This window comes from Euprymna scolopes, chromosome 9 (genome assembly GCF_053919585.1).
Source record: "Euprymna scolopes isolate OS-2025 chromosome 9, ASM5391958v1, whole genome shotgun sequence".
Lineage (NCBI taxonomy): Eukaryota > Metazoa > Mollusca > Cephalopoda > Sepiida > Sepiolidae > Euprymna > Euprymna scolopes.
In genome coordinates, this window is record NC_136490.1 from 103,751,793 (window position 1) to 103,766,756 (window position 14,964).

Here is a 14,964-nt window from a genome sequence, read left to right on the forward strand (position 1 = left end):
AGACTATGTGTTAGTCAGAAAACGTGAGATGAGGGATATCTGCAGTGTTCGTGTCATGGGGGTGCAGAGTGCTGGACCGACTATCGCTTGGTCCGTCCAAAGAGTAAGTGTGTTGTGAAGCCCAAGATGAGAGGAGCTAGTGTGGCTATCGCAAAGCGACTTAATGTTGCCCGTCTAATGGATAATATTGTGAGGGAGAAACTAGTTAAGGAGATGGAAGAGATTGATTGTGAATAAACTTGGCCTGCTTTTAAGGAATCTGTCTATGAGTTTTGTATGAGAGTATTAGGTTCTTGTGAGCGTAAACATGAGGATCGGTTCAATGAGAATGGTACTGAAATTCAGGCTCTGCTTGATTCAAAACCCAGGACATTCCACGCTTATCTCGGGGGTGGATTGACGGATGGAGCAAGATCGATTGAGGGGCAAGTTTAAGGCAATCAAGCATGAGGTGCAGAGGAGGTTGCGTAATGTGCAGGATGAATGGTGGAGGCAGAAAGCTGAAGAAATACAGCTCGCCTAGGATTCGAACAACACCAAGGTCTTATACAGCCTACTGCGTGCGGTTTATGGACCATCCATCTTCTCCGAGACCCTACTGATATTCTTTATAGATGGAGGGAGCATTTCGATGACCTCCTGAACAGACCTACTTACGTTGATCAGGAGTTTGTTAGGTCTATTCCTAGCAATCCGGTCAAGGATATATTGCAAGACGTTCTTTCTCTCCAGGAGGTTGAAGCAGCTGTCCATAAGTTGAACAATGGAAAGTCTCCTGACCCGAATCGTTTATATGCGAAGATCTTTAAAAGTTCTGGACCTAAGATGATGCAACGCTTGGCGGACTTGTTGCAGACTGCTTGGACGGATGAGTGTATTCCGCAAGATTGGCGGGATACATTGATGGTAGTGCTATACGAGGGGAAGGGTAGCAGAGATGAATGTGGAAATTATCGGGGCATCTCTTTGCTGTCAGTAGTCGGTAAGATGCTCTGTAGGATCATGCTAGACAGAATGCTGAATCACATTGCTGATGATGTTTTGCCTGAGTTGCAGTGTGGTTTCAGAGGATGTCGAGGGACAGTGGATATGAGTTTTACAGCCAGGCAATTACAGGAGAAATGCATAGAACAGCAAAAGGGGCCGTGTCAGGTGTTCATCGATTTTACTAAGGCCTTTGATACAGTCAATAGGGATGATTTTTGGGAGATTTTGAAAAGGCTTGGCTGTCAAAATGTTAAAGTTGAAAGAGTTAACCTTTACAGATTCTACCAAATTCCTAAGCCAATTTGGCCTCTAAACACTTGACATTTTAGATGTATGTAACCTGGACATGGGTAAAACCTTTTATTTTGATTTGAGTCCAAAATAATAAATGATGAGGGGTAAAAAAGTGTTTAAAGTTTAAAAAGTTTACCATTGAAGTCTCTTCGAAATTACTCAGGCAAATTTTGGTTTAAACATTAGAAATTTTACATAAAGTGTATTCATATGTAGGGCAAGTTGTACACAGTATATAGGGCCCGAGCAAGCTGGACATAACTGTTAGTATATATATATATATATATATATATATATATATATATATATATATATATATATATATATAAAGGTGAATAATGAATATAATGAAAATAGCATTCCAACGGTATATAGATAAATTAGATTGAACTAACCGAGGCATGCATTCATAAACTTGCCGTCTTTATTTTGAGGCCTCCATCTGAATGCATAAAAGTAACAATACAAAAACACAGTGTCCGTTATGGGGTTTTTATTGTGTGATCGTAGACACAGGTGTTCCCTGTCACGCCATATTAACACGTTGTATAATAATTGATACATACAACCTCAATCAATAAATTACATAGCAAAAACATACTAACTTCGTTTCGCTTACACTTCTAAATTTTAATTTTAAAGAACATATTTTTCTTGAAAGGAATATTAAATACGTCATATCTTTCTATACTATATCAACGACTGTATGACATTAGTAAATATCCCCCTTGTAACAACGCAAGATCCCAGCTTATTTAAACTTCCAACGTCTTTTTTCGTTGCTGAAATAGAACAGCATCACACTGTTCATTAGAATATGTTCAATCATTTTTACTTGATTTTTTTTATTTCTTAATTTCATTCTTACAGAGAAATCATCGAAATAAAGACGAAACAGTAATGAACGAATAACTCGATTTGTTTCTTTCAATTTCTCCCTGTCTGTATCACTCTGACTCTGTTTGCAAAATGTCCAATAGAGATAACACAAACCATGAGACCCAGAAGAATGATTTGGGTCTCATCATCGGCAGGTGCTGTCTCGGAAACCAACATAGCGCATCCGATTGTCATCCTGCTAATATTGGTCAACTTTCTAATGTCAGAAACAGATACAACATGGACAATGCACAGGTAGGTATATGCTCTTATCTCAGAGAAAAATATACGAATAAATACATCATAAACTAGATCAGCACAAAAATACATGAAGGGTGAAATGTACAACGAAACAAATAAACTCGTAATCGTATGTTATTATAGAAGCAATCCTAAATATAGATGTGGTGACTATCGGAAACGCATCAACATTGGAACTAACGGAAATAGAGCAAAAAATAGGTAATGAAATTGATCATGAAGCATCCCCATTGGTACCACATGTGTAGAAGCCCCACAACTAGAAACAGCACAGAAAGAGGACCTGCATAGACAAGACTCCACAAACCAGGAAATCGAGAACAATGAAACAGAGCTAACAAAGTGTCACACAGGAAAAAGTGAAAAGAATAATACACACTATGAACGAGTTTAAAGCAAAGCTCCCATCATTAAGGAAGCAAGAACAGAAGAAATTAAAAACAGAAACAGAGAAAGTTATCAAGCTCATCAAACACATTAAATATAAACAATCACTGATCTAAACTATTTAATCTACGCAGGCGCCAAGATGGTAAGTATGAAGATTAAAACAGAAAAAAAACATCCAGGAAATAATGGACTGACAAAACCTAGATGGGAAATGAAGTCAGAAATTCAAATCAACACACATAAAACAAGCCAAAACGATAAACAGGAAGAGAACGACATAGATAAAATTGAAAATGGGAATTTTTTCGATCATTGAGAGGCTAAAGAGGAAACACGAATATTTGAATCCAAACATAGCAGTAAAGGAAGGAAGAATGAAACGATATAGATACAAATCTGAACAGTGCAATTAGAATAGAACATTTGTAAACAATGAAAGTCAATTCTACCAAAATCCTGAACGGAGGAAACACAAAAATAGACCGACCAAAACCGACACAAACAACACTCTATTGGAGTAAGATATTGGATGAATAACAGGAATACAATAGAAATGTTGAATGGCTGAAAGACATGAAAGAAGAGCTACAATAAATCGAAGAAGGAACAGTGGAGCACATCAGCAAGGAAATGCCAAAAAAAAACATAAAATGGCGAACTGAAGATCACCAGGTCACAACGGGATACATGCATACTGCTTCAAACTTTATTACCCTACAGAAGAATAAAAGCCTAAAATATGAAAAGATGTATACAGCAAAACAAACGTGCCAGATTGGATGACAAAAGGCAAAATCACACTGATACAGAAGAACACAGATTAAGGAATCGCCCCAGCAACTATAGGCCAATCACCTGTTTATCAACTGTATAAACATACTGTTACCACAACTGAGGGAACGCTTCCTGAATAATCCTGAACTTCTCTCACCCGAAGAGAAAGGACGCCAGAAGGGCAAATTAGGGAACACATCATCTGCTATACATGCCCCAAATATCGTTAAAAAAAGGTATACACCATATCGCAAACATGAATAATAAAATGCTCCAAAATGTATAAAATATCAAGTAGAATCACCAACATGATAGAAGTTGCAATGAGAAATGGACTCTTAAAATTGACAGCAAATGGGCACCGCATAACAGAAATTAACATAAAAATAGTCATTTTTAAAGGAGACTTAATATCAGAATTGCTGTTAATCATAGCCATGACGCACCTAGACAATATAATGAAAACGTGCCAAGCTGGATACAGGTTCTCTTATACAGAGGACAAAATGAACCAGTTGCTGTACATGGACGACCTCAAATTATTGCAAAGAACGAAAAGAAACTAGAGACACGAATAAACACTAACGTGAGCTTCAGTCAGGATATCCAACTGGAGTTTGCTATTGAAAAATGCGCACTACTAGTAATAAGCAAGGGAACGGAAGGCATGTAATAACTAAACAAAATAGAGATTAGGTCTCAGAGGAACAAAACGCCAATAAATACTTGGAAGTCCTGGGAGCAGACATCACCAAAGCCACAGAAATGAAAGAGAGAATCGAAAAAGAATACCTCAGGAAAAAATGGATGCGAAAAGAATACATAAGCCGAGAAACTGAATCCCTAATAACCGCAGCACAAGATAATACGATAAGACCCAACCACATCAAAGCATAGATTGACAAAATGCAAGACAACAGCAAATGAAGACTCTGTTGACACAGAAACGAAACGATTCACCATATAGTAAGTGAATGCATCAACCTTGCCCAATAGGAATACAATAACAGACACGACCAAGTTGGAAGGGCATTACACCGGGTATTATGCAATCTTCTGCATCTCGAACGCATTGACATGTAGTACGGGAAGAATACTTGAAAACGAGAACTACAAAGTCATATAGGACATACTAAATGATAAACCCATCCAACCAAGAAGACCAGATGTCATAATAATTACAAGAAATAAAAATTGTCAAATCCTAGACTTTGCTTTCCCCGGCGACCACAGGGTGAATATCAAAGAAAAGGAGAAACGAAGCAAATACAGAGACCTAGCCAGAGAGCTGAAAGACGCATGGAAGATGAAGAAAAACAAAATAATACTTATAATAGTTGGAGTATTAGGAACAATCCCGAAAAACTTTGAAAAAAGAATGGAAGAAATTGGAATCAAAGGAATGGCTGAAAAATACAACGAAGAATAATAATGAAAACAGATGAAATATTAAGGAACCCCATTAAATTTAGTGACTAACACACATGTGCAGCAAGCGCTAGCGAGCAAACTGCTGAAGAGGCAAAATATGAACCGTCACATGGAACCAAAACACAATGAAGCCGCATATCTAGAGGTTCCCTAACCCCACCCCTATCGTCACATTATAACATCACTGCCCCCACCCACGAAAAAAGTGAGACCTAACAGAAAAGTAGTCAAGTATGAAGGAAAGCCCGAGGAGAGAGCATTGACCAGATCTCCGCTGGATGATTTCGAAGAGAAATTGGTGAAGCTTATTGTCACTAAAATTCCAGTGAACACTAATTGCGACTGCCAAGCAGAAATGAATATTAAGAAGCTGTTGCAATAATACAAATTTATTGGCAAATACTCTCGAAAGAAGTGGAGAATATGAAAATCTGGGAAGACTTGTTTTTACTCAGGTTCCAGGAAAAACCACAGACAGGTTACCAGTAGAGATAGTTGATGATCTGTGCGAAATCCCTTTCTAGGCCAATTATAATAATGTGTAATAAATAGTTCTGTTGTTTAATGATGGAAAGTGCATTTATCTATAAATATAGCTGCACTTGCTTAAAAAATATAATACACGCCTTCTGGTTTAACCATCGTTTATATATATATATATATATATATATATATATATATATATATATATACAAATATATGTGTGTGTGCGTGTGTGAGTGTGTGTGTGATTATATCTAGATTTATTGCTTGTATATATCCTCATGCGTATGTGAGTAAGTATGTGTGTGTGTGCCGAAACAAACACCCGCCAATATGAACTATATTTATGTAAAAGTAATCATACATTTTGAATTTGTTCATTTTGATAGTAAAATACATCTAGTCGATTCATCGCATTCGCTTGTTATAGAAATATTGCATATCGTAAGAAATGATTGCATTAATACCAAACAATGAATGCTCAGAACTGAGGAGAATATGAGGAAACAAACAAACGTCGACATTTTGCGATTGTCAATCTGATGTTCTTAGAACAGAGCTATATAGATTTTGTTGCTTATTTTAATATGCAGAAAAATATTTTGCTTAATCGTTTTTATATCTAATATATACAGTAATTCGTTTAATTAAATGCACTGTTCTAATAATTTTTTAGTTTATTATAGGCTGACACTCAATTAGTTCCTACTCTAGAACTGCTAGACTTTTGAACTCCCTTCCGGTATTCTGCTTTCCCAAACGTACTTACATGCAGAAGTATAAATGTTTTATATTTATTTGCTCCCCACTGAGCAAATACGCACAAGGCCGTTTTTTTAATGTGGAGAGAGGGGGAGAGGGGAGGAAAAGGTAGGCCATCTTCCGATGGGTGGGAAATGGTAGCTGGATAGTGACAATTGGTATGGAGGTTGCCCCTACATTGACCAAGGTCTGATATGTGGAGTTATCCCCACATATGGTCTTTGCTTGCAGAATCTGCCGGAACAGATACTACATTTTGATCTTGTCCCCCAACAACGGAGGAACGGCGCCGGTGTCATGCAGAAGTATAAGTTTAATGTGAACAGATATCTTGCTTCTCAACTCTTTTTAAAGCAGCCTGCAACTTTTGTCCCTGATAATAGCTTCATGAATCAAAGTGACACATACTATTTTTTAAGTGAAAATTGAATTAAAAAAGAGGTGGCACATAAAAAAAGAAACAAAAAGAACTGATAAAATATTAGTTTTGCTAACATCATTAAACAATAAAAGTATACCAACATAAACAAGTAATATCTTAAAGTATTCAGGACGATAGCTTACATCAATTCAAGGATTTAGTGAATGGTACACAAGAGTTGATTTAGACTTATAGGAAATGATTAATGATGGTATGTTTGGTTAAACTCATTTAATTCTAGCGCCGTTAATGGAAAACATTCCCAATCATTATGCAGGATGATGTCTTTTAAGGAAAATTTATAAATAATGCTTTCGCATCCCCTGAATACTTCGATGAGCACTGTGTATCATGTGAATAGATCCTTAATGAATTACAATGTGCCTTTACTGAAATATTATTTAAGTTTTTATGACTGGCTTGATGGATTCGATTCTGATGGAATTTCTAGTTAATGGATCTAAGAAATCAATTAAGTTATACATGAACATCTGTCGATGAAGTGATATACTAACAGATAATTCAATAAATAATTTGCCCAAAAACATGCATTTTTCTTTGGGCTTTAAAATGATAAATTAGTATATATATATATATATATATATATATATATATATATATATATATATATATATATATATATGCGTGTGTGTGTGTGTTTTGTATATTTAAATAGTCTATTCGTCTAAACATTAGTATAATATCTTATTTTAATATATCACATATTTCTCATTTGGTGTAAAGATCGTTGAATACACCGTTAAAATAAAGAGTAAAATCCTGATGCGATTTATTCCCGTTTATCTAAAAAAGTGATGTGCTGTTTGGATACATAACTTTGTTTTCTAATAGTGAATATTCTCAGCTTCTTTAAAAGGAAGTAAATACTATTGAAAATTGTCAATATTGTTCATATCGATTATGTAATATGATAATAGAAAATAACTGAAGTGCTATTATTACGTAACTGAAGAAAATGCAACCATGCAATAATATTCAGTTCCTAATTTTATCCGTTGTTATTAATATTTCAGTGTTTTATATAAACATACAAACACCCACACGCACGCACACTCACACCCACACACACACACAGACATATATATATATATATATATATATATATATATATATATATATATATATATATATATGCAATTGAATGTATACATTTCCTCGGCCGTTAAGTAAATGCAATTGAAGTTAGGAAAAAATGATAACAATGAATAAATACAAACACTTACAAACGGCAAAAAAAGAACATATTTAAAAATCCAAAGAAAACAAACGAAACATCGAAACAGAAACAAAATGCAAATCTCAGCTGGATCATGCTAACTTGGCAGCAGACGTCTTTGTTCACCCAATGGAGACTTCCCCGTTTTTAGACTAGTATTCGTCTGAATGGTTACCAAAATCAAATGACCAGTCCAGGGGAAAAAATAGATAAGGCCCATAGGCTCAGCGATCCGAGCCGTCTTTGAAACGAATCCTGCAGCTGGTTGTCGACAGATAAGACCAAAGCGTCGAACAAGTTACAATAAAAAAAAAAGTCACACTGTGTTTTTCTTCTCAATTTCTGTTTTCTCGGAATTTTGGTAAGTCAATAATCCTGGACTAGATATATTTTTCCCTCCCACAACTAAATTTAATTTTCCTTACGTTATTTTTCCAAATATTTATATTAAAACTGTTCTTCTGATTCTATGTCACTGTTTAATCTTTCAATTTGTGTTATTTATTCATCTCTTTTTCATCATATTTTCATTATTTGTTTAAATTTATTTTCATTGTATGTTTCATTTAACATTTTTGTGATTTATTTTATTTTATCTATTAAATTTTATTTATTAAATTATAACTTTCCCCATTTATTGGTCCTATTATGTAAAATCGTCTTTTTCACTTATTGTTCTGTAGGTTTTAATGTCTTATTTTGCATTAATCTGATCTCGAACCTGTCGCACGTGGTAAAATTGTATTTTATTAGTTATTATCATCGGAGCGATGAATTAGTCTGGTCTGACTTTTCTGTAAACTTCTCTATGGTTTCGAGCGATGATCATTTTAATAAATGATATAATTGTAAACTCTCTAATCGATATTAATTACTTTTAATATATTATATAAGTGTTTTATCTATAAAGGAATGAATAATCTTTGTGACGAAATCAATCTTTGTGTATTTTCATAATGAGTAGCAATGCATTACTACTGATTGGAAAAACTTGAGACGGTTATTTTAGTTGGGTGGTTGTTTTACGGCATATCAACCCTTTTTAATACATTTGATGTCGAATCCAGTGATTATAAAGAATATTTCTTCAATAGAATATATTTTTTAAAGTTGGTTTCTATTAAACCCATAGTTGGAACCCTAACAGCTGGGTCCAATGAAAATTAAGGCGTGGCTCAACTGTGAAATAATCCCCTATTGGGGAGCCTTAGAACTACGCTGAGGTAGCTAATCATTCCTGAATAACGCCAGATATTCTGAGGATTTAAAATAGAGAATATAAATATATATATGTTTAATTTCATGTCAAAATAAATATTGCTTGAAACCGACAAAATATGTTTTGCAGTTAAGTTGATGACTGGAAATTTCACGTATAACATTGTCTGGCCCTGGTGAACTCAAAAGCGGATATAAGAACTGACATCTGACCTTGCCGGTCGTGAGAATCAGAATTCAAATCCCAGGTTTCGGAATTGAACATACGGAAAAAAACTGAAGCTTTTCGATTTCGTTGCGAAATCTTATTGGCTGGGGGAATTTCAACTCCATCCACATACTTGACTATATATACGACTGCTGTGCTAAGATGAGAGAGATTGATTGTTGATTTCGGGGAGAGTAGACACTATAGAGACGTGACCCCTCTACCTCCTTATCCACCTGTCTGTCGCTGTCTGTGAAGAGATTTGAGACTTTGAAAAAACTTACTTAGAACTGAATGATATTTGTAAAAACATTTGTACATAAGTTTGAAAATTAACTCTGTATACTAGAGTACACTAGTCTGTTTTTCTTCCTGCCTGCGGCTTTGATATTCGCTTTCCGCATACCAGATTTCATGTAACAACCTCAGAGAAGACTAGACGACACGAGCCGAGAATTCCAGATAAAAAAGGGTTCTAACAACTTTCTCCACAAGGAGGGGTTAAAGTTTGGTGCCGTGATCAGGATTTGACTTTGGGTTACCACAGAAGAAAAGAAAAATACGGAATTGGGATTACGTTATAAGCTTACATTATCGGTGGCAGGAGAAAGACGTAGTAAGAAAGAGACAAACAAGCGTGGGCATTTTATAACAAAAGGAAGTAAAGACAGAAAATGAAATTGATGAAAAGACACCAGAAGAAAAAGAAAAAACGCCTGGAAGAAGTCTTTAAATCAGAAAAAGAATTCGCACGCAATGAGAAGGACATTTTACAAAAACTTTAAACAAAAGAACGAGCGTTTGAAAAAAAAAAACTTTAAAAAATTGTTTGAACATTTTGAAAAAAAAAAGAAAGAACAGGGAGACAAAAAACGCCGGTTGAAAAAGAAACAAAAACGGTTGCACATTTTGAAAAAAAAAAAAAAGAAGGAAAACCTAGAGAGAAAATGGCAGACCATTTTGACAGATTTAACAACTGCGTTCTGCGAAGCGATGGGTACAGAGAAAGAAAGAGACACTCTTGACAGATACAACAAGTGTGCGCCGCGAAGCGACAAGAAAGAAGAGAAAGAAGACAACAGAATCGAGGTAAGCATATCCTTTTTCTTTCTGTCGTCTTTGCACTTTGGCCGAAAGAAAGAGAGCGAGAGAGAGAGTAAGAAGGGGCATATTGAGAGAGAGAGAGAGAGTAAGAGAGAGATAGCATGGTTTTGCTGTCGCAGTGGGCTTCCAATTCATAGCAGTGATATCAGTAAGTTAATATAAGAAAGGGGGATTGTTGCTGGTACAAGCGAAAGTTGTTTTAAAACGGACCAATCGCTGTGGAGTGAACGTTCTCTTTCCGGGATTGCGTTATATATTTTTGTTGTTGAATTAAAAGGCTTGAGAGAGAAGGAAGTAAAAGTCTTAATTTGTTTTAATGCTAAAACATTTGATTGTAAACCAATAGGCTCTTAAATGAAGTATATATATATATATATATATATATATATATATATATATATATATATATATATATATATATGTTTTTCTCTATTGAATTTAAGGCTTGAAAGAAAAAAAGAGAGATGGTGGAAAAAATTTTTTTTGTTTTTGTTTGATTTTTTCTGGTGATTGAGGTTTTTTTATATTATTATTTTGTTGTTTTTTTTTAAATTTTTCTCTCTTGTGAAATAACTGAGATTGCATATATTTGAATATTTTAATATCATGGGGGCGTAGAGAGATACTCCAGAATAATGATGAGATAAATACATCCTTGCGAGTTAAGACGTAAGAAGGAATTCTTAATTATGATCCCAGCATAAATGGCGATCACGTGATACGGGCATTATAAAAAACAAGGATGGGTAACGTCTGGAACGGTGGTGATGGTGGCAGAGGTCAGGGTGGAATTAACTTTTAACAATAACGGAGAGAATTCCTTAGGAGCCCTTTCGACGATGGTGGGTGAAGAAGATATCAGAGACAATCCGGCTGCCTTGATTCTGTTTGATGTCACCAGATGTCAAAGAGTAACCTTGAGTGACATGTGATCAAGATTAAATGGGAATTGTGGGAGTATAGCTTCCTCTTGGGGAGCGAGAAATCTGAAATGGAATGATATGTGGCGCCATGACCCACCCGATGCGAGGCTAGAAGGGGAAATGAGTACCCTACCTTGAGAATAGCTAAATACAAGGGTAGAGGTTTGTTCACTTATTTTAAAGTTAATCGTTGAGTTATGTCTGATGATAGTGATTTATGACTGTAATTTCATTACACTTTAAAATTGGAAGGAAGAATTCCGATGATTAAATTTAGTTGAATTTTTTTTTTTTTTGTTAAATAAACGATTATACTATTTTAAGCAGTTCATGAACTTTGACGAAACATTTTAGGTCGATATCCGTTGTGTATTTATGTAGGTCGATATCGGTTGTATATTTATGTAGCGATGTTGCGAGAATTAAACTGCTCAGAGTTGTGTTTTTATGTATTCAAACGAGAATAAATTTTTGAAAGTTAAATTAATTTTGAAAAAAAATGTTTTTGTTTCCTGAGTCTGAAGGGATTTCGCTTATTAAACTGAACAAATTTTAGTTGAGTTCAGTTGAGAAAAATTAGAAGCATTCATATCAGCGATTGAACTGCCTTTGAAGGAATTTCAATTTTGCCTCAGTCAGGAAGGATTTCTTACATTGAGAAATAAGGGTTAAAGAGGCCGCAATTTTTGCAGGGATTGATTGGAATTAATTATTAATATCAATGTGTAAAGTAATAACTAAATTAAGCGCACCAAATTTGTGCGGAAAAAGCGATTTATATTTTTAAGATGGATTTTTCCATTGCGAGTAAATCAGGTGCGACCTGTTCGCAGCTGGAGATATAAAGGAAAAATACCCCAGAACTTATCGTGCGATAACTAGGTGTTAACTGGGTCACCCTGAAGGGCACGACCCGGGAGGTCATTAAATGTTACGCATTTTAGTAATTATTTTTTTGTAATAAGTTGAAAAGGATTACGGAGCATTTAAGTTGAATTTTGGCAGTAAAAAGTTTACCGATCCTTTCCTTGCCTTGTGGTGTATTTCTGGATACGGGGCCATTCGGACATGATGCCTGGGAGGAGGCGGTGGGTGTGTGGATCACTCCCTGCATTTTTTTTTTAATAAATCGTCCATAAGGAGACACATTCTGAAATTGAGGTCGTTGTCTGCACGAGCGTGTGTGTGTCACACGGAGAGAAAAGAAGTGCATCATATTAATCGTCCATGGGAGATAGATTAATTATGCCGAAATTGAGGTCGTTGTCTGCACGAGCGTGTGTGTGTCACACGGAGAAAGAATGTATTATGGGAACGTATTGTGAAATATCGAGGGGAATTCGATAAATTAGGGCGCGTATTTAGCTTCCTGTAGTTATTTTTATTATTATTTTGACTATCCACGTGGTTACGGAGTAATTTTAGTGAAACTAAATTGTTTGTTTGAACAACCTGTGACAAAAATGTGCTTAACTTTTTGTAAATAGTTGAGTACTGGCAGACGGAATTTTCTTGCTTTGTTTCGGGGATGGGCGTGATCTAGCTGCTGTATCGGTGGGGACCAGGAGAGATGGTCTGTTAGTAGAGAGGCGAGCGGTAGCTGGCAGAAGGAGGGAGCTGTGTAACGCGACGTGGACAAAATCGCGAATTGTTGACCCTCGGTGACCTTGAACACCACGTTCACTCTGCTCGTGGTTAAAAAAAACAACAAAAAATAGCATTGATGAGCGCTCTGCCTGGAGGACGGTTGGGGAGATCGACGCCTGTCAGTCATAGCTGCGATAATGAATACAAGAGATATTTGGAGGAGTAAAATAAAAGAATATATCCGAATATTAACTCTTGGATGATAAAACATTAGCGTGTGTGTTTAAATTATCGAAGAGGATTCGATAGAACGAGGAACTAAATGCAAGGTTTATCAAGTTGTTCCATATCCACTGAATACACTCAAGTTAGAGTTGGTAGGCAGTTATAGAGTGTAGTCAGAATATGTAGCGTTTAATATGGCAAGAGACAGATTCATTATGTTGAATCAGCGAGAGGCAGGAATATGCCGAAATAATGGTCTTGGAGTCCGTTGTATGTCACTGGAGATCATGAGTTGTGTGTGTTGGGATTTTTCAGGGGGATGAGAGTGTGATAAATTGCTTCTGCAAAGTTGAAGTGACAAGTCAAGGTTTTTGCCACTGGCTATAAGAGTAGCTGAAGGCACTTGATTGGTATCCCCACACCAGAAGATGGAATTGTCTAAGATATGCTGTAATACGGCTGCTGGGATAATCAAGGTGGGACCACTTTTAACTATGGTAGAACTGGGCAGGGGTTGTGAAGCCGGGGAAGGGGCATAGAATTACCTGCGTATTATCAGGTTGAGGATCGGTTGTTATTAAAAAGCATCTGAGGTACAGTGGGGGAATGCCCAATTGACTGACCTCACTGACATCTGGGATCACCAGACCCATCGTTCACCGCCACATACCCGACTTAGGCTTTGGGAGGAGTTAGAGGAATATAGTTGAGTGAATGACAAACGGTCTGAAGATTACAGACGCTGGGGATAGACTTCATAAGGTAATGGTTACAGGAGCAGGAGTGAGCATGCTAGTAACGAAAATTTTGCTGTTGTTGATTGTTGTATGGTGCGTGAAGAGAGCGAATATGGGAAAGGAGCAAGGTGATGAGCATCTTGAAGCTGATTGCACGGATGGCGGGAGAGACCCTGGTTCGAAACCGCGTGTGATTCTGGGAAATGAGACTGCTGGTGCTGACGAAAACGAAGTGCAACCCAGAGACTTCCCTGATGCTGAAATCCAAAGGAACTGAAGACAACTTGAAAATCTTCTCTTCTTTTTTTTTCTTTTATTTTCTCTTTGTTTTACTCAAAATTCTTGCAGGGCGCTGAGCTGAGAACCGTCGAAAAAAAAGTTCCAACGATACCTTGAATGACCGTCTATTGAGGTGAGAAGAAGTCCTCAGTGAAATAATTTTTTTCAAAAGATGCTTAGTACAGAAGGTTTGAACTGTGAAATAAAAGGTGAAGGTTAAACTACAACTGCTTAAGGTGAAAATATTCCACCATCCCAATGAAAAGCGCGTCCTTTGAGAACCCTGATTAGGGTTGCATACCCTGTATTACGAGACTGTGCTGTTGATAGCAGCGAAATGAAAAAACACTTGAAAAACACTCTTGTAAATTGTGATTGTGGCTAAGTGGGGAAAATTGAATTATGATAAAATTGATGAAAATACATTATATAAAGCCTTGAAGAATCGACTAATGTTATTTTGAAAAAAAGGGGAAAAAACTTTAACTAAGGGAAGTAACTTTATGGGCTAATTAATGAAATTAATGCATTTTATTTAGTGACAATTTGTAAATTATAATTATCTATATTTGAATTATTAATGTGCATTGAAAAAGAATATACAACCAAAGAAAAAAACTTGCATGTGAAAAAAAGAGACTTCATAAACCCTGACGAATTTTGAATTTTTACATTTTTATGATTTTACGCACTTTTTTGAATTGATTTTTATGGACATTTGAAAGAAAAACGTAGAGAACCATGCATAAAAAGGAGTGGATATG